The sequence below is a fragment of the Orbicella franksi genome, chromosome 11 (genome assembly GCF_964199315.1).
Source record: "Orbicella franksi chromosome 11, jaOrbFran1.1, whole genome shotgun sequence".
In the NCBI taxonomy this organism is placed as follows: Eukaryota; Metazoa; Cnidaria; class Anthozoa; order Scleractinia; family Merulinidae; genus Orbicella; species Orbicella franksi.
The window spans coordinates 15,749,071-15,765,074 of NC_138155.1; the positions used below are offsets into that span (position 1 = coordinate 15,749,071).

General features: G+C 44.5%; 32 non-coding genes across 32 annotated transcripts; all 32 read left to right on the forward strand.

Moving 5' to 3' along the window:
- Window positions 1-149: 149 nt before the first annotated feature.
- LOC145462016 (5S ribosomal RNA) lies at window positions 150-268 on the forward strand. The gene has a single exon (XR_014041109.1). It is a non-coding gene; the product is annotated as a 5S ribosomal RNA (ribosomal RNA).
- A 385-nt stretch (window positions 269-653) lies between these two features.
- Window positions 654-772, forward strand: LOC145462017 (5S ribosomal RNA). The gene has a single exon (XR_014041110.1). It is a non-coding gene; the product is annotated as a 5S ribosomal RNA (ribosomal RNA).
- Window positions 773-1,157: 385 nt separating this feature from the next.
- LOC145462019 (5S ribosomal RNA) lies at window positions 1,158-1,276 on the forward strand. The gene has a single exon (XR_014041111.1). It is a non-coding gene; the product is annotated as a 5S ribosomal RNA (ribosomal RNA).
- A 385-nt stretch (window positions 1,277-1,661) lies between these two features.
- LOC145462020 (5S ribosomal RNA) lies at window positions 1,662-1,780 on the forward strand. The gene has a single exon (XR_014041112.1). It is a non-coding gene; the product is annotated as a 5S ribosomal RNA (ribosomal RNA).
- A 384-nt stretch (window positions 1,781-2,164) lies between these two features.
- LOC145462021 (5S ribosomal RNA) lies at window positions 2,165-2,283 on the forward strand. Its single transcript, XR_014041113.1, has one exon. It is a non-coding gene; the product is annotated as a 5S ribosomal RNA (ribosomal RNA).
- A 385-nt stretch (window positions 2,284-2,668) lies between these two features.
- LOC145462023 (5S ribosomal RNA) lies at window positions 2,669-2,787 on the forward strand. Its single transcript, XR_014041115.1, has one exon. It is a non-coding gene; the product is annotated as a 5S ribosomal RNA (ribosomal RNA).
- A 385-nt stretch (window positions 2,788-3,172) lies between these two features.
- Window positions 3,173-3,291, forward strand: LOC145462025 (5S ribosomal RNA). Its single transcript, XR_014041116.1, has one exon. It is a non-coding gene; the product is annotated as a 5S ribosomal RNA (ribosomal RNA).
- A 384-nt stretch (window positions 3,292-3,675) lies between these two features.
- On the forward strand, window positions 3,676-3,794 carry LOC145462026 (5S ribosomal RNA). The gene has a single exon (XR_014041117.1). It is a non-coding gene; the product is annotated as a 5S ribosomal RNA (ribosomal RNA).
- A 385-nt stretch (window positions 3,795-4,179) lies between these two features.
- Window positions 4,180-4,298, forward strand: LOC145462027 (5S ribosomal RNA). The gene has a single exon (XR_014041118.1). It is a non-coding gene; the product is annotated as a 5S ribosomal RNA (ribosomal RNA).
- A 384-nt stretch (window positions 4,299-4,682) lies between these two features.
- LOC145462028 (5S ribosomal RNA) lies at window positions 4,683-4,801 on the forward strand. The gene has a single exon (XR_014041119.1). It is a non-coding gene; the product is annotated as a 5S ribosomal RNA (ribosomal RNA).
- A 385-nt stretch (window positions 4,802-5,186) lies between these two features.
- Window positions 5,187-5,305, forward strand: LOC145462030 (5S ribosomal RNA). The gene has a single exon (XR_014041121.1). It is a non-coding gene; the product is annotated as a 5S ribosomal RNA (ribosomal RNA).
- A 385-nt stretch (window positions 5,306-5,690) lies between these two features.
- LOC145462031 (5S ribosomal RNA) lies at window positions 5,691-5,809 on the forward strand. Its single transcript, XR_014041122.1, has one exon. It is a non-coding gene; the product is annotated as a 5S ribosomal RNA (ribosomal RNA).
- A 384-nt stretch (window positions 5,810-6,193) lies between these two features.
- Window positions 6,194-6,312, forward strand: LOC145462032 (5S ribosomal RNA). Its single transcript, XR_014041123.1, has one exon. It is a non-coding gene; the product is annotated as a 5S ribosomal RNA (ribosomal RNA).
- Window positions 6,313-6,696: 384 nt separating this feature from the next.
- Window positions 6,697-6,815, forward strand: LOC145462033 (5S ribosomal RNA). The gene has a single exon (XR_014041124.1). It is a non-coding gene; the product is annotated as a 5S ribosomal RNA (ribosomal RNA).
- A 385-nt stretch (window positions 6,816-7,200) lies between these two features.
- LOC145462034 (5S ribosomal RNA) lies at window positions 7,201-7,319 on the forward strand. The gene has a single exon (XR_014041125.1). It is a non-coding gene; the product is annotated as a 5S ribosomal RNA (ribosomal RNA).
- A 384-nt stretch (window positions 7,320-7,703) lies between these two features.
- LOC145462036 (5S ribosomal RNA) lies at window positions 7,704-7,822 on the forward strand. Its single transcript, XR_014041127.1, has one exon. It is a non-coding gene; the product is annotated as a 5S ribosomal RNA (ribosomal RNA).
- A 384-nt stretch (window positions 7,823-8,206) lies between these two features.
- Window positions 8,207-8,325, forward strand: LOC145462037 (5S ribosomal RNA). Its single transcript, XR_014041128.1, has one exon. It is a non-coding gene; the product is annotated as a 5S ribosomal RNA (ribosomal RNA).
- A 385-nt stretch (window positions 8,326-8,710) lies between these two features.
- LOC145462038 (5S ribosomal RNA) lies at window positions 8,711-8,829 on the forward strand. The gene has a single exon (XR_014041129.1). It is a non-coding gene; the product is annotated as a 5S ribosomal RNA (ribosomal RNA).
- A 385-nt stretch (window positions 8,830-9,214) lies between these two features.
- On the forward strand, window positions 9,215-9,333 carry LOC145462039 (5S ribosomal RNA). The gene has a single exon (XR_014041130.1). It is a non-coding gene; the product is annotated as a 5S ribosomal RNA (ribosomal RNA).
- Window positions 9,334-9,717: 384 nt separating this feature from the next.
- LOC145462041 (5S ribosomal RNA) lies at window positions 9,718-9,836 on the forward strand. Its single transcript, XR_014041131.1, has one exon. It is a non-coding gene; the product is annotated as a 5S ribosomal RNA (ribosomal RNA).
- A 386-nt stretch (window positions 9,837-10,222) lies between these two features.
- Window positions 10,223-10,341, forward strand: LOC145462042 (5S ribosomal RNA). Its single transcript, XR_014041132.1, has one exon. It is a non-coding gene; the product is annotated as a 5S ribosomal RNA (ribosomal RNA).
- A 385-nt stretch (window positions 10,342-10,726) lies between these two features.
- LOC145462043 (5S ribosomal RNA) lies at window positions 10,727-10,845 on the forward strand. Its single transcript, XR_014041133.1, has one exon. It is a non-coding gene; the product is annotated as a 5S ribosomal RNA (ribosomal RNA).
- Window positions 10,846-11,231: 386 nt separating this feature from the next.
- LOC145462044 (5S ribosomal RNA) lies at window positions 11,232-11,350 on the forward strand. Its single transcript, XR_014041134.1, has one exon. It is a non-coding gene; the product is annotated as a 5S ribosomal RNA (ribosomal RNA).
- A 385-nt stretch (window positions 11,351-11,735) lies between these two features.
- On the forward strand, window positions 11,736-11,854 carry LOC145462045 (5S ribosomal RNA). The gene has a single exon (XR_014041135.1). It is a non-coding gene; the product is annotated as a 5S ribosomal RNA (ribosomal RNA).
- A 385-nt stretch (window positions 11,855-12,239) lies between these two features.
- LOC145462046 (5S ribosomal RNA) lies at window positions 12,240-12,358 on the forward strand. Its single transcript, XR_014041136.1, has one exon. It is a non-coding gene; the product is annotated as a 5S ribosomal RNA (ribosomal RNA).
- Window positions 12,359-12,742: 384 nt separating this feature from the next.
- LOC145462048 (5S ribosomal RNA) lies at window positions 12,743-12,861 on the forward strand. Its single transcript, XR_014041138.1, has one exon. It is a non-coding gene; the product is annotated as a 5S ribosomal RNA (ribosomal RNA).
- Window positions 12,862-13,245: 384 nt separating this feature from the next.
- LOC145462049 (5S ribosomal RNA) lies at window positions 13,246-13,364 on the forward strand. Its single transcript, XR_014041139.1, has one exon. It is a non-coding gene; the product is annotated as a 5S ribosomal RNA (ribosomal RNA).
- Window positions 13,365-13,748: 384 nt separating this feature from the next.
- On the forward strand, window positions 13,749-13,867 carry LOC145462050 (5S ribosomal RNA). The gene has a single exon (XR_014041140.1). It is a non-coding gene; the product is annotated as a 5S ribosomal RNA (ribosomal RNA).
- A 384-nt stretch (window positions 13,868-14,251) lies between these two features.
- LOC145462051 (5S ribosomal RNA) lies at window positions 14,252-14,370 on the forward strand. Its single transcript, XR_014041141.1, has one exon. It is a non-coding gene; the product is annotated as a 5S ribosomal RNA (ribosomal RNA).
- A 384-nt stretch (window positions 14,371-14,754) lies between these two features.
- Window positions 14,755-14,873, forward strand: LOC145462052 (5S ribosomal RNA). The gene has a single exon (XR_014041142.1). It is a non-coding gene; the product is annotated as a 5S ribosomal RNA (ribosomal RNA).
- A 385-nt stretch (window positions 14,874-15,258) lies between these two features.
- On the forward strand, window positions 15,259-15,377 carry LOC145462053 (5S ribosomal RNA). The gene has a single exon (XR_014041143.1). It is a non-coding gene; the product is annotated as a 5S ribosomal RNA (ribosomal RNA).
- Window positions 15,378-15,762: 385 nt separating this feature from the next.
- LOC145462054 (5S ribosomal RNA) lies at window positions 15,763-15,881 on the forward strand. Its single transcript, XR_014041144.1, has one exon. It is a non-coding gene; the product is annotated as a 5S ribosomal RNA (ribosomal RNA).
- The last annotated feature ends 123 nt before the right edge of the window (window positions 15,882-16,004 follow it).

Below are 16,004 nucleotides of genomic sequence, written 5' to 3' on the forward strand. Positions count from 1 at the left end.
TGATTTGAAGTCTTAGCTGGCTTTGGAATCTCTGGGTTAAGTAGCCGAGACGTAATTGGAAATTCATCACAACAGCAATTAAAGGCCTTCCTTCTAAGAGACTTAAAAGAGAGTCCAAGCAATTGGGCAAGGTTTGAGTTGTTTCTTTCGTCTACGACCACACCACAGGGAACGTACCGGTTCTCGTCCGATCACCGAAGTCAAGTCCTGTTGGGCGGCGTCAGTACCTGGCTGGGTGACCACCTGGGAATACGCCGTGTTGTAGACTTTTGGACCCATTTTGGGACTGGACTCTTCAGAGAAGATTTCCATACGCCTCCACATCATTGATCCCTCTGTTTTCAAAATGTTGTCTTTTTTTTTTTTGAATTATTTTTCCAGCAAGTTGACAGCATATTAGAAGATTTTCTTGTTTGATTACAGCACTGCAACACTGAGCAGCACACTGGAGGCAATCTCTTGAATGTGGCTTTGATGACTGACCATTGGAGAATCGCCCTTTTGTGATTTGAAGTCTTAGCTGGCTTTGGAATCTCTGGGTTAAGTAGCCGAGACGTAATTGGAAATTCATCACAACAGCAATTAAAGGCCTTCCTTCTAAGAGACTTAAAAGAGAGTCCAAGCAATTGGGCAAGGTTTGAGTTGTTTCTTTCGTCTACGACCACACCACAGGGAACGTACCGGTTCTCGTCCGATCACCGAAGTCAAGTCCTGTTGGGCGGCGTCAGTACCTGGCTGGGTGACCACCTGGGAATACGCCGTGTTGTAGACTTTTGGACCCATTTTGGGACTGGACTCTTCAGAGAAGATTTCCATACGCCTCCACATCATTGATCCCTCTGTTTTCAAAATGTTGTCTTTTTTTTTTTTGAATTATTTTTCCAGCAAGTTGACAGCATATTAGAAGATTTTCTTGTTTGATTACAGCACTGCAACACTGAGCAGCACACTGGAGGCAATCTCTTGAATGTGGCTTTGATGACTGACCATTGGAGAATCGCCCTTTTGTGATTTGAAGTCTTAGCTGGCTTTGGAATCTCTGGGTTAAGTAGCCGAGACGTAATTGGAAATTCATCACAACAGCAATTAAAGGCCTTCCTTCTAAGAGACTTAAAAGAGAGTCCAAGCAATTGGGCAAGGTTTGAGTTGTTTCTTTCGTCTACGACCACACCACAGGGAACGTACCGGTTCTCGTCCGATCACCGAAGTCAAGTCCTGTTGGGCGGCGTCAGTACCTGGCTGGGTGACCACCTGGGAATACGCCGTGTTGTAGACTTTCGGACCCATTTTGGGACTGGACTCTTCAGAGAAGATTTCCATACGCCTCCACATCATTGATCCCTCTGTTTTCAAAATGTTGTCTTTTTTTTTTTTGAATTATTTTTCCAGCAAGTTGACAGCATATTAGAAGATTTTCTTGTTTGATTACAGCACTGCAACACTGAGCAGCACACTGGAGGCAATCTCTTGAATGTGGCTTTGATGACTGACCATTGGAGAATCGCCCTTTTGTGATTTGAAGTCTTAGCTGGCTTTGGAATCTCTGGGTTAAGTAGCCGAGACGTAATTGGAAATTCATCACAACAGCAATTAAAGGCCTTCCTTCTAAGAGACTTAAAAGAGAGTCCAAGCAATTGGGCAAGGTTTGAGTTGTTTCTTTCGTCTACGACCACACCACAGGGAACGTACCGGTTCTCGTCCGATCACCGAAGTCAAGTCCTGTTGGGCGGCGTCAGTACCTGGCTGGGTGACCACCTGGGAATACGCCGTGTTGTAGACTTTTGGACCCATTTTGGGACTGGACTCTTCAGAGAAGATTTCCATACGCCTCCACATCATTGATCCCTCTGTTTTCAAAATGTTGTCTTTTTTTTTTTGAATTATTTTTCCAGCAAGTTGACAGCATATTAGAAGATTTTCTTGTTTGATTACAGCACTGCAACACTGAGCAGCACACTGGAGGCAATCTCTTGAATGTGGCTTTGATGACTGACCATTGGAGAATCGCCCTTTTGTGATTTGAAGTCTTAGCTGGCTTTGGAATCTCTGGGTTAAGTAGCCGAGACGTAATTGGAAATTCATCACAACAGCAATTAAAGGCCTTCCTTCTAAGAGACTTAAAAGAGAGTCCAAGCAATTGGGCAAGGTTTGAGTTGTTTCTTTCGTCTACGACCACACCACAGGGAACGTACCGGTTCTCGTCCGATCACCGAAGTCAAGTCCTGTTGGGCGGCGTCAGTACCTGGCTGGGTGACCACCTGGGAATACGCCGTGTTGTAGACTTTTGGACCCATTTTGGGACTGGACTCTTCAGAGAAGATTTCCATACGCCTCCACATCATTGATCCCTCTGTTTTCAAAATGTTGTCTTTTTTTTTTTTGAATTATTTTTCCAGCAAGTTGACAGCATATTAGAAGATTTTCTTGTTTGATTACAGCACTGCAACACTGAGCAGCACACTGGAGGCAATCTCTTGAATGTGGCTTTGATGACTGACCATTGGAGAATCGCCCTTTTGTGATTTGAAGTCTTAGCTGGCTTTGGAATCTCTGGGTTAAGTAGCCGAGACGTAATTGGAAATTCATCACAACAGCAATTAAAGGCCTTCCTTCTAAGAGACTTAAAAGAGAGTCCAAGCAATTGGGCAAGGTTTGAGTTGTTTCTTTCGTCTACGACCACACCACAGGGAACGTACCGGTTCTCGTCCGATCACCGAAGTCAAGTCCTGTTGGGCGGCGTCAGTACCTGGCTGGGTGACCACCTGGGAATACGCCGTGTTGTAGACTTTTGGACCCATTTTGGGACTGGACTCTTCAGAGAAGATTTCCATACGCCTCCACATCATTGATCCCTCTGTTTTCAAAATGTTGTCTTTTTTTTTTTTGAATTATTTTTCCAGCAAGTTGACAGCATATTAGAAGATTTTCTTGTTTGATTACAGCACTGCAACACTGAGCAGCACACTGGAGGCAATCTCTTGAATGTGGCTTTGATGACTGACCATTGGAGAATCGCCCTTTTGTGATTTGAAGTCTTAGCTGGCTTTGGAATCTCTGGGTTAAGTAGCCGAGACGTAATTGGAAATTCATCACAACAGCAATTAAAGGCCTTCCTTCTAAGAGACTTAAAAGAGAGTCCAAGCAATTGGGCAAGGTTTGAGTTGTTTCTTTCGTCTACGACCACACCACAGGGAACGTACCGGTTCTCGTCCGATCACCGAAGTCAAGTCCTGTTGGGCGGCGTCAGTACCTGGCTGGGTGACCACCTGGGAATACGCCGTGTTGTAGACTTTTGGACCCATTTTGGGACTGGACTCTTCAGAGAAGATTTCCATACGCCTCCACATCATTGATCCCTCTGTTTTCAAAATGTTGTCTTTTTTTTTTTGAATTATTTTTCCAGCAAGTTGACAGCATATTAGAAGATTTTCTTGTTTGATTACAGCACTGCAACACTGAGCAGCACACTGGAGGCAATCTCTTGAATGTGGCTTTGATGACTGACCATTGGAGAATCGCCCTTTTGTGATTTGAAGTCTTAGCTGGCTTTGGAATCTCTGGGTTAAGTAGCCGAGACGTAATTGGAAATTCATCACAACAGCAATTAAAGGCCTTCCTTCTAAGAGACTTAAAAGAGAGTCCAAGCAATTGGGCAAGGTTTGAGTTGTTTCTTTCGTCTACGACCACACCACAGGGAACGTACCGGTTCTCGTCCGATCACCGAAGTCAAGTCCTGTTGGGCGGCGTCAGTACCTGGCTGGGTGACCACCTGGGAATACGCCGTGTTGTAGACTTTTGGACCCATTTTGGGACTGGACTCTTCAGAGAAGATTTCCATACGCCTCCACATCATTGATCCCTCTGTTTTCAAAATGTTGTCTTTTTTTTTTTTGAATTATTTTTCCAGCAAGTTGACAGCATATTAGAAGATTTTCTTGTTTGATTACAGCACTGCAACACTGAGCAGCACACTGGAGGCAATCTCTTGAATGTGGCTTTGATGACTGACCATTGGAGAATCGCCCTTTTGTGATTTGAAGTCTTAGCTGGCTTTGGAATCTCTGGGTTAAGTAGCCGAGACGTAATTGGAAATTCATCACAACAGCAATTAAAGGCCTTCCTTCTAAGAGACTTAAAAGAGAGTCCAAGCAATTGGGCAAGGTTTGAGTTGTTTCTTTCGTCTACGACCACACCACAGGGAACGTACCGGTTCTCGTCCGATCACCGAAGTCAAGTCCTGTTGGGCGGCGTCAGTACCTGGCTGGGTGACCACCTGGGAATACGCCGTGTTGTAGACTTTTGGACCCATTTTGGGACTGGACTCTTCAGAGAAGATTTCCATACGCCTCCACATCATTGATCCCTCTGTTTTCAAAATGTTGTCTTTTTTTTTTTGAATTATTTTTCCAGCAAGTTGACAGCATATTAGAAGATTTTCTTGTTTGATTACAGCACTGCAACACTGAGCAGCACACTGGAGGCAATCTCTTGAATGTGGCTTTGATGACTGACCATTGGAGAATCGCCCTTTTGTGATTTGAAGTCTTAGCTGGCTTTGGAATCTCTGGGTTAAGTAGCCGAGACGTAATTGGAAATTCATCACAACAGCAATTAAAGGCCTTCCTTCTAAGAGACTTAAAAGAGAGTCCAAGCAATTGGGCAAGGTTTGAGTTGTTTCTTTCGTCTACGACCACACCACAGGGAACGTACCGGTTCTCGTCCGATCACCGAAGTCAAGTCCTGTTGGGCGGCGTCAGTACCTGGCTGGGTGACCACCTGGGAATACGCCGTGTTGTAGACTTTTGGACCCATTTTGGGACTGGACTCTTCAGAGAAGATTTCCATACGCCTCCACATCATTGATCCCTCTGTTTTCAAAATGTTGTCTTTTTTTTTTTTGAATTATTTTTCCAGCAAGTTGACAGCATATTAGAAGATTTTCTTGTTTGATTACAGCACTGCAACACTGAGCAGCACACTGGAGGCAATCTCTTGAATGTGGCTTTGATGACTGACCATTGGAGAATCGCCCTTTTGTGATTTGAAGTCTTAGCTGGCTTTGGAATCTCTGGGTTAAGTAGCCGAGACGTAATTGGAAATTCATCACAACAGCAATTAAAGGCCTTCCTTCTAAGAGACTTAAAAGAGAGTCCAAGCAATTGGGCAAGGTTTGAGTTGTTTCTTTCGTCTACGACCACACCACAGGGAACGTACCGGTTCTCGTCCGATCACCGAAGTCAAGTCCTGTTGGGCGGCGTCAGTACCTGGCTGGGTGACCACCTGGGAATACGCCGTGTTGTAGACTTTTGGACCCATTTTGGGACTGGACTCTTCAGAGAAGATTTCCATACGCCTCCACATCATTGATCCCTCTGTTTTCAAAATGTTGTCTTTTTTTTTTTTGAATTATTTTTCCAGCAAGTTGACAGCATATTAGAAGATTTTCTTGTTTGATTACAGCACTGCAACACTGAGCAGCACACTGGAGGCAATCTCTTGAATGTGGCTTTGATGACTGACCATTGGAGAATCGCCCTTTTGTGATTTGAAGTCTTAGCTGGCTTTGGAATCTCTGGGTTAAGTAGCCGAGACGTAATTGGAAATTCATCACAACAGCAATTAAAGGCCTTCCTTCTAAGAGACTTAAAAGAGAGTCCAAGCAATTGGGCAAGGTTTGAGTTGTTTCTTTCGTCTACGACCACACCACAGGGAACGTACCGGTTCTCGTCCGATCACCGAAGTCAAGTCCTGTTGGGCGGCGTCAGTACCTGGCTGGGTGACCACCTGGGAATACGCCGTGTTGTAGACTTTTGGACCCATTTTGGGACTGGACTCTTCAGAGAAGATTTCCATACGCCTCCACATCATTGATCCCTCTGTTTTCAAAATGTTGTCTTTTTTTTTTTGAATTATTTTTCCAGCAAGTTGACAGCATATTAGAAGATTTTCTTGTTTGATTACAGCACTGCAACACTGAGCAGCACACTGGAGGCAATCTCTTGAATGTGGCTTTGATGACTGACCATTGGAGAATCGCCCTTTTGTGATTTGAAGTCTTAGCTGGCTTTGGAATCTCTGGGTTAAGTAGCCGAGACGTAATTGGAAATTCATCACAACAGCAATTAAAGGCCTTCCTTCTAAGAGACTTAAAAGAGAGTCCAAGCAATTGGGCAAGGTTTGAGTTGTTTCTTTCGTCTACGACCACACCACAGGGAACGTACCGGTTCTCGTCCGATCACCGAAGTCAAGTCCTGTTGGGCGGCGTCAGTACCTGGCTGGGTGACCACCTGGGAATACGCCGTGTTGTAGACTTTTGGACCCATTTTGGGACTGGACTCTTCAGAGAAGATTTCCATACGCCTCCACATCATTGATCCCTCTGTTTTCAAAATGTTGTCTTTTTTTTTTTGAATTATTTTTCCAGCAAGTTGACAGCATATTAGAAGATTTTCTTGTTTGATTACAGCACTGCAACACTGAGCAGCACACTGGAGGCAATCTCTTGAATGTGGCTTTGATGACTGACCATTGGAGAATCGCCCTTTTGTGATTTGAAGTCTTAGCTGGCTTTGGAATCTCTGGGTTAAGTAGCCGAGACGTAATTGGAAATTCATCACAACAGCAATTAAAGGCCTTCCTTCTAAGAGACTTAAAAGAGAGTCCAAGCAATTGGGCAAGGTTTGAGTTGTTTCTTTCGTCTACGACCACACCACAGGGAACGTACCGGTTCTCGTCCGATCACCGAAGTCAAGTCCTGTTGGGCGGCGTCAGTACCTGGCTGGGTGACCACCTGGGAATACGCCGTGTTGTAGACTTTTGGACCCATTTTGGGACTGGACTCTTCAGAGAAGATTTCCATACGCCTCCACATCATTGATCCCTCTGTTTTCAAAATGTTGTCTTTTTTTTTTTTGAATTATTTTTCCAGCAAGTTGACAGCATATTAGAAGATTTTCTTGTTTGATTACAGCACTGCAACACTGAGCAGCACACTGGAGGCAATCTCTTGAATGTGGCTTTGATGACTGACCATTGGAGAATCGCCCTTTTGTGATTTGAAGTCTTAGCTGGCTTTGGAATCTCTGGGTTAAGTAGCCGAGACGTAATTGGAAATTCATCACAACAGCAATTAAAGGCCTTCCTTCTAAGAGACTTAAAAGAGAGTCCAAGCAATTGGGCAAGGTTTGAGTTGTTTCTTTCGTCTACGACCACACCACAGGGAACGTACCGGTTCTCGTCCGATCACCGAAGTCAAGTCCTGTTGGGCGGCGTCAGTACCTGGCTGGGTGACCACCTGGGAATACGCCGTGTTGTAGACTTTTGGACCCATTTTGGGACTAGACTCTTCAGAGAAGATTTCCATACGCCTCCACATCATTGATCCCTCTGTTTTCAAAATGTTGTCTTTTTTTTTTTGAATTATTTTTCCAGCAAGTTGACAGCATATTAGAAGATTTTCTTGTTTGATTACAGCACTGCAACACTGAGCAGCACACTGGAGGCAATCTCTTGAATGTGGCTTTGATGACTGACCATTGGAGAATCGCCCTTTTGTGATTTGAAGTCTTAGCTGGCTTTGGAATCTCTGGGTTAAGTAGCCGAGACGTAATTGGAAATTCATCACAACAGCAATTAAAGGCCTTCCTTCTAAGAGACTTAAAAGAGAGTCCAAGCAATTGGGCAAGGTTTGAGTTGTTTCTTTCGTCTACGACCACACCACAGGGAACGTACCGGTTCTCGTCCGATCACCGAAGTCAAGTCCTGTTGGGCGGCGTCAGTACCTGGCTGGGTGACCACCTGGGAATACGCCGTGTTGTAGACTTTTGGACCCATTTTGGGACTGGACTCTTCAGAGAAGATTTCCATACGCCTCCACATCATTGATCCCTCTGTTTTCAAAATGTTGTCTTTTTTTTTTTGAATTATTTTTCCAGCAAGTTGACAGCATATTAGAAGATTTTCTTGTTTGATTACAGCACTGCAACACTGAGCAGCACACTGGAGGCAATCTCTTGAATGTGGCTTTGATGACTGACCATTGGAGAATCGCCCTTTTGTGATTTGAAGTCTTAGCTGGCTTTGGAATCTCTGGGTTAAGTAGCCGAGACGTAATTGGAAATTCATCACAACAGCAATTAAAGGCCTTCCTTCTAAGAGACTTAAAAGAGAGTCCAAGCAATTGGGCAAGGTGTGAGTTGTTTCTTTCGTCTACGACCACACCACAGGGAACGTACCGGTTCTCGTCCGATCACCGAAGTCAAGTCCTGTTGGGCGGCGTCAGTACCTGGCTGGGTGACCACCTGGGAATACGCCGTGTTGTAGACTTTTGGACCCATTTTGGGACTGGACTCTTCAGAGAAGATTTCCATACGCCTCCACATCATTGATCCCTCTGTTTTCAAAATGTTGTCTTTTTTTTTTTTGAATTATTTTTCCAGCAAGTTGACAGCATATTAGAAGATTTTCTTGTTTGATTACAGCACTGCAACACTGAGCAGCACACTGGAGGCAATCTCTTGAATGTGGCTTTGATGACTGACCATTGGAGAATCGCCCTTTTGTGATTTGAAGTCTTAGCTGGCTTTGGAATCTCTGGGTTAAGTAGCCGAGACGTAATTGGAAATTCATCACAACAGCAATTAAAGGCCTTCCTTCTAAGAGACTTAAAAGAGAGTCCAAGCAATTGGGCAAGGTTTGAGTTGTTTCTTTCGTCTACGACCACACCACAGGGAACGTACCGGTTCTCGTCCGATCACCGAAGTCAAGTCCTGTTGGGCGGCGTCAGTACCTGGCTGGGTGACCACCTGGGAATACGCCGTGTTGTAGACTTTTGGACCCATTTTGGGACTGGACTCTTCAGAGAAGATTTCCATACGCCTCCACATCATTGATCCCTCTGTTTTCAAAATGTTGTCTTTTTTTTTTTTGAATTATTTTTCCAGCAAGTTGACAGCATATTAGAAGATTTTCTTGTTTGATTACAGCACTGCAACACTGAGCAGCACACTGGAGGCAATCTCTTGAATGTGGCTTTGATGACTGACCATTGGAGAATCGCCCTTTTGTGATTTGAAGTCTTAGCTGGCTTTGGAATCTCTGGGTTAAGTAGCCGAGACGTAATTGGAAATTCATCACAACAGCAATTAAAGGCCTTCCTTCTAAGAGACTTAAAAGAGAGTCCAAGCAATTGGGCAAGGTTTGAGTTGTTTCTTTCGTCTACGACCACACCACAGGGAACGTACCGGTTCTCGTCCGATCACCGAAGTCAAGTCCTGTTGGGCGGCGTCAGTACCTGGCTGGGTGACCACCTGGGAATACGCCGTGTTGTAGACTTTTGGACCCATTTTGGGACTGGACTCTTCAGAGAAGATTTCCATACGCCTCCACATCATTGATCCCTCTGTTTTCAAAATGTTGTCTTTTTTTTTTTGAATTATTTTTCCAGCAAGTTGACAGCATATTAGAAGATTTTCTTGTTTGATTACAGCACTGCAACACTGAGCAGCACACTGGAGGCAATCTCTTGAATGTGGCTTTGATGACTGACCATTGGAGAATCGCCCTTTTGTGATTTGAAGTCTTAGCTGGCTTTGGAATCTCTGGGTTAAGTAGCCGAGACGTAATTGGAAATTCATCACAACAGCAATTAAAGGCCTTCCTTCTAAGAGACTTAAAAGAGAGTCCAAGCAATTGGGCAAGGTTTGAGTTGTTTCTTTCGTCTACGACCACACCACAGGGAACGTACCGGTTCTCGTCCGATCACCGAAGTCAAGTCCTGTTGGGCGGCGTCAGTACCTGGCTGGGTGACCACCTGGGAATACGCCGTGTTGTAGACTTTTGGACCCATTTTGGGACTGGACTCTTCAGAGAAGATTTCCATACGCCTCCACATCATTGATCCCTCTGTTTTCAAAATGTTGTCTTTTTTTTTTTTTGAATTATTTTTCCAGCAAGTTGACAGCATATTAGAAGATTTTCTTGTTTGATTACAGCACTGCAACACTGAGCAGCACACTGGAGGCAATCTCTTGAATGTGGCTTTGATGACTGACCATTGGAGAATCGCCCTTTTGTGATTTGAAGTCTTAGCTGGCTTTGGAATCTCTGGGTTAAGTAGCCGAGACGTAATTGGAAATTCATCACAACAGCAATTAAAGGCCTTCCTTCTAAGAGACTTAAAAGAGAGTCCAAGCAATTGGGCAAGGTTTGAGTTGTTTCTTTCGTCTACGACCACACCACAGGGAACGTACCGGTTCTCGTCCGATCACCGAAGTCAAGTCCTGTTGGGCGGCGTCAGTACCTGGCTGGGTGACCACCTGGGAATACGCCGTGTTGTAGACTTTTGGACCCATTTTGGGACTGGACTCTTCAGAGAAGATTTCCATACGCCTCCACATCATTGATCCCTCTGTTTTCAAAATGTTGTCTTTTTTTTTTTTGAATTATTTTTCCAGCAAGTTGACAGCATATTAGAAGATTTTCTTGTTTGATTACAGCACTGCAACACTGAGCAGCACACTGGAGGCAATCTCTTGAATGTGGCTTTGATGACTGACCATTGGAGAATCGCCCTTTTGTGATTTGAAGTCTTAGCTGGCTTTGGAATCTCTGGGTTAAGTAGCCGAGACGTAATTGGAAATTCATCACAACAGCAATTAAAGGCCTTCCTTCTAAGAGACTTAAAAGAGAGTCCAAGCAATTGGGCAAGGTTTGAGTTGTTTCTTTCGTCTACGACCACACCACAGGGAACGTACCGGTTCTCGTCCGATCACCGAAGTCAAGTCCTGTTGGGCGGCGTCAGTACCTGGCTGGGTGACCACCTGGGAATACGCCGTGTTGTAGACTTTTGGACCCATTTTGGGACTGGACTCTTCAGAGAAGATTTCCATACGCCTCCACATCATTGATCCCTCTGTTTTCAAAATGTTGTCTTTTTTTTTTTTTGAATTATTTTTCCAGCAAGTTGACAGCATATTAGAAGATTTTCTTGTTTGATTACAGCACTGCAACACTGAGCAGCACACTGGAGGCAATCTCTTGAATGTGGCTTTGATGACTGACCATTGGAGAATCGCCCTTTTGTGATTTGAAGTCTTAGCTGGCTTTGGAATCTCTGGGTTAAGTAGCCGAGACGTAATTGGAAATTCATCACAACAGCAATTAAAGGCCTTCCTTCTAAGAGACTTAAAAGAGAGTCCAAGCAATTGGGCAAGGTTTGAGTTGTTTCTTTCGTCTACGACCACACCACAGGGAACGTACCGGTTCTCGTCCGATCACCGAAGTCAAGTCCTGTTGGGCGGCGTCAGTACCTGGCTGGGTGACCACCTGGGAATACGCCGTGTTGTAGACTTTTGGACCCATTTTGGGACTGGACTCTTCAGAGAAGATTTCCATACGCCTCCACATCATTGATCCCTCTGTTTTCAAAATGTTGTCTTTTTTTTTTTTGAATTATTTTTCCAGCAAGTTGACAGCATATTAGAAGATTTTCTTGTTTGATTACAGCACTGCAACACTGAGCAGCACACTGGAGGCAATCTCTTGAATGTGGCTTTGATGACTGACCATTGGAGAATCGCCCTTTTGTGATTTGAAGTCTTAGCTGGCTTTGGAATCTCTGGGTTAAGTAGCCGAGACGTAATTGGAAATTCATCACAACAGCAATTAAAGGCCTTCCTTCTAAGAGACTTAAAAGAGAGTCCAAGCAATTGGGCAAGGTTTGAGTTGTTTCTTTCGTCTACGACCACACCACAGGGAACGTACCGGTTCTCGTCCGATCACCGAAGTCAAGTCCTGTTGGGCGGCGTCAGTACCTGGCTGGGTGACCACCTGGGAATACGCCGTGTTGTAGACTTTTGGACCCATTTTGGGACTGGACTCTTCAGAGAAGATTTCCATACGCCTCCACATCATTGATCCCTCTGTTTTCAAAATGTTGTCTTTTTTTTTTTTGAATTATTTTTCCAGCAAGTTGACAGCATATTAGAAGATTTTCTTGTTTGATTACAGCACTGCAACACTGAGCAGCACACTGGAGGCAATCTCTTGAATGTGGCTTTGATGACTGACCATTGGAGAATCGCCCTTTTGTGATTTGAAGTCTTAGCTGGCTTTGGAATCTCTGGGTTAAGTAGCCGAGACGTAATTGGAAATTCATCACAACAGCAATTAAAGGCCTTCCTTCTAAGAGACTTAAAAGAGAGTCCAAGCAATTGGGCAAGGTTTGAGTTGTTTCTTTCGTCTACGACCACACCACAGGGAACGTACCGGTTCTCGTCCGATCACCGAAGTCAAGTCCTGTTGGGCGGCGTCAGTACCTGGCTGGGTGACCACCTGGGAATACGCCGTGTTGTAGACTTTTGGACCCATTTTGGGACTGGACTCTTCAGAGAAGATTTCCATACGCCTCCACATCATTGATCCCTCTGTTTTCAAAATGTTGTCTTTTTTTTTTTGAATTATTTTTCCAGCAAGTTGACAGCATATTAGAAGATTTTCTTGTTTGATTACAGCACTGCAACACTGAGCAGCACACTGGAGGCAATCTCTTGAATGTGGCTTTGATGACTGACCATTGGAGAATCGCCCTTTTGTGATTTGAAGTCTTAGCTGGCTTTGGAATCTCTGGGTTAAGTAGCCGAGACGTAATTGGAAATTCATCACAACAGCAATTAAAGGCCTTCCTTCTAAGAGACTTAAAAGAGAGTCCAAGCAATTGGGCAAGGTTTGAGTTGTTTCTTTCGTCTACGACCACACCACAGGGAACGTACCGGTTCTCGTCCGATCACCGAAGTCAAGTCCTGTTGGGCGGCGTCAGTACCTGGCTGGGTGACCACCTGGGAATACGCCGTGTTGTAGACTTTTGGACCCATTTTGGGACTGGACTCTTCAGAGAAGATTTCCATACGCCTCCACATCATTGATCCCTCTGTTTTCAAAATGTTGTCTTTTTTTTTTTGAATTATTTTTCCAGCAAGTTGACAGCATATTAGAAGATTTTCTTGTTTGATTACAGCACTGCAACACTGAGCAGCACACTGGAGGCAATCTCTTGAATGTGGCTTTGATGACTGACCATTGGAGAATCGCCCTTTTGTGATTTGAAGTCTTAGCTGGCTTTGGAATCTCTGGGTTAAGTAGCCGAGACGTAATTGGAAATTCATCACAACAGCAATTAAAGGCCTTCCTTCTAAGAGACTTAAAAGAGAGTCCAAGCAATTGGGCAAGGTTTGAGTTGTTTCTTTCGTCTACGACCACACCACAGGGAACGTACCGGTTCTCGTCCGATCACCGAAGTCAAGTCCTGTTGGGCGGCGTCAGTACCTGGCTGGGTGACCACCTGGGAATACGCCGTGTTGTAGACTTTTGGACCCATTTTGGGACTGGACTCTTCAGAGAAGATTTCCATACGCCTCCACATCATTGATCCCTCTGTTTTCAAAATGTTGTCTTTTTTTTTTTGAATTATTTTTCCAGCAAGTTGACAGCATATTAGAAGATTTTCTTGTTTGATTACAGCACTGCAACACTGAGCAGCACACTGGAGGCAATCTCTTGAATGTGGCTTTGATGACTGACCATTGGAGAATCGCCCTTTTGTGATTTGAAGTCTTAGCTGGCTTTGGAATCTCTGGGTTAAGTAGCCGAGACGTAATTGGAAATTCATCACAACAGCAATTAAAGGCCTTCCTTCTAAGAGACTTAAAAGAGAGTCCAAGCAATTGGGCAAGGTTTGAGTTGTTTCTTTCGTCTACGACCACACCACAGGGAACGTACCGGTTCTCGTCCGATCACCGAAGTCAAGTCCTGTTGGGCGGCGTCAGTACCTGGCTGGGTGACCACCTGGGAATACGCCGTGTTGTAGACTTTTGGACCCATTTTGGGACTGGACTCTTCAGAGAAGATTTCCATACGCCTCCACATCATTGATCCCTCTGTTTTCAAAATGTTGTCTTTTTTTTTTTGAATTATTTTTCCAGCAAGTTGACAGCATATTAGAAGATTTTCTTGTTTGATTACAGCACTGCAACACTGAGCAGCACACTGGAGGCAATCTCTTGAATGTGGCTTTGATGACTGACCATTGGAGAATCGCCCTTTTGTGATTTGAAGTCTTAGCTGGCTTTGGAATCTCTGGGTTAAGTAGCCGAGACGTAATTGGAAATTCATCACAACAGCAATTAAAGGCCTTCCTTCTAAGAGACTTAAAAGAGAGTCCAAGCAATTGGGCAAGGTTTGAGTTGTTTCTTTCGTCTACGACCACACCACAGGGAACGTACCGGTTCTCGTCCGATCACCGAAGTCAAGTCCTGTTGGGCGGCGTCAGTACCTGGCTGGGTGACCACCTGGGAATACGCCGTGTTGTAGACTTTTGGACCCATTTTGGGACTGGACTCTTCAGAGAAGATTTCCATACGCCTCCACATCATTGATCCCTCTGTTTTCAAAATGTTGTCTTTTTTTTTTTGAATTATTTTTCCAGCAAGTTGACAGCATATTAGAAGATTTTCTTGTTTGATTACAGCACTGCAACACTGAGCAGCACACTGGAGGCAATCTCTTGAATGTGGCTTTGATGACTGACCATTGGAGAATCGCCCTTTTGTGATTTGAAGTCTTAGCTGGCTTTGGAATCTCTGGGTTAAGTAGCCGAGACGTAATTGGAAATTCATCACAACAGCAATTAAAGGCCTTCCTTCTAAGAGACTTAAAAGAGAGTCCAAGCAATTGGGCAAGGTTTGAGTTGTTTCTTTCGTCTACGACCACACCACAGGGAACGTACCGGTTCTCGTCCGATCACCGAAGTCAAGTCCTGTTGGGCGGCGTCAGTACCTGGCTGGGTGACCACCTGGGAATACGCCGTGTTGTAGACTTTTGGACCCATTTTGGGACTGGACTCTTCAGAGAAGATTTCCATACGCCTCCACATCATTGATCCCTCTGTTTTCAAAATGTTGTCTTTTTTTTTTTTGAATTATTTTTCCAGCAAGTTGACAGCATATTAGAAGATTTTCTTGTTTGATTACAGCACTGCAACACTGAGCAGCACACTGGAGGCAATCTCTTGAATGTGGCTTTGATGACTGACCATTGGAGAATCGCCCTTTTGTGATTTGAAGTCTTAGCTGGCTTTGGAATCTCTGGGTTAAGTAGCCGAGACGTAATTGGAAATTCATCACAACAGCAATTAAAGGCCTTCCTTCTAAGAGACTTAAAAGAGAGTCCAAGCAATTGGGCAAGGTTTGAGTTGTTTCTTTCGTCTACGACCACACCACAGGGAACGTACCGGTTCTCGTCCGATCACCGAAGTCAAGTCCTGTTGGGCGGCGTCAGTACCTGGCTGGGTGACCACCTGGGAATACGCCGTGTTGTAGACTTTTGGACCCATTTTGGGACTGGACTCTTCAGAGAAGATTTCCATACGCCTCCACATCATTGATCCCTCTGTTTTCAAAATGTTGTCTTTTTTTTTTTTGAATTATTTTTCCAGCAAGTTGACAGCATATTAGAAGATTTTCTTGTTTGATTACAGCACTGCAACACTGAGCAGCACACTGGAGGCAATCTCTTGAATGTGGCTTTGATGACTGACCATTGGAGAATCGCCCTTTTGTGATTTGAAGTCTTAGCTGGCTTTGGAATCTCTGGGTTAAGTAGCCGAGACGTAATTGGAAATTCATCACAACAGCAATTAAAGGCCTTCCTTCTAAGAGACTTAAAAGAGAGTCCAAGCAATTGGGCAAGGTTTGAGTTGTTTCTTTCGTCTACGACCACACCACAGGGAACGTACCGGTTCTCGTCCGATCACCGAAGTCAAGTCCTGTTGGGCGGCGTCAGTACCTGGCTGGGTGACCACCTGGGAATACGCCGTGTTGTAGACTTTTGGACCCATTTTGGGACTGGACTCTTCAGAGAAGATTTCCATACGCCTCCACATCATTGATCCCTCTGTTTTCAAAATGTTGTCTTTTTTTTTTTTGAATTATTTTTCCAGCAAGTTGACA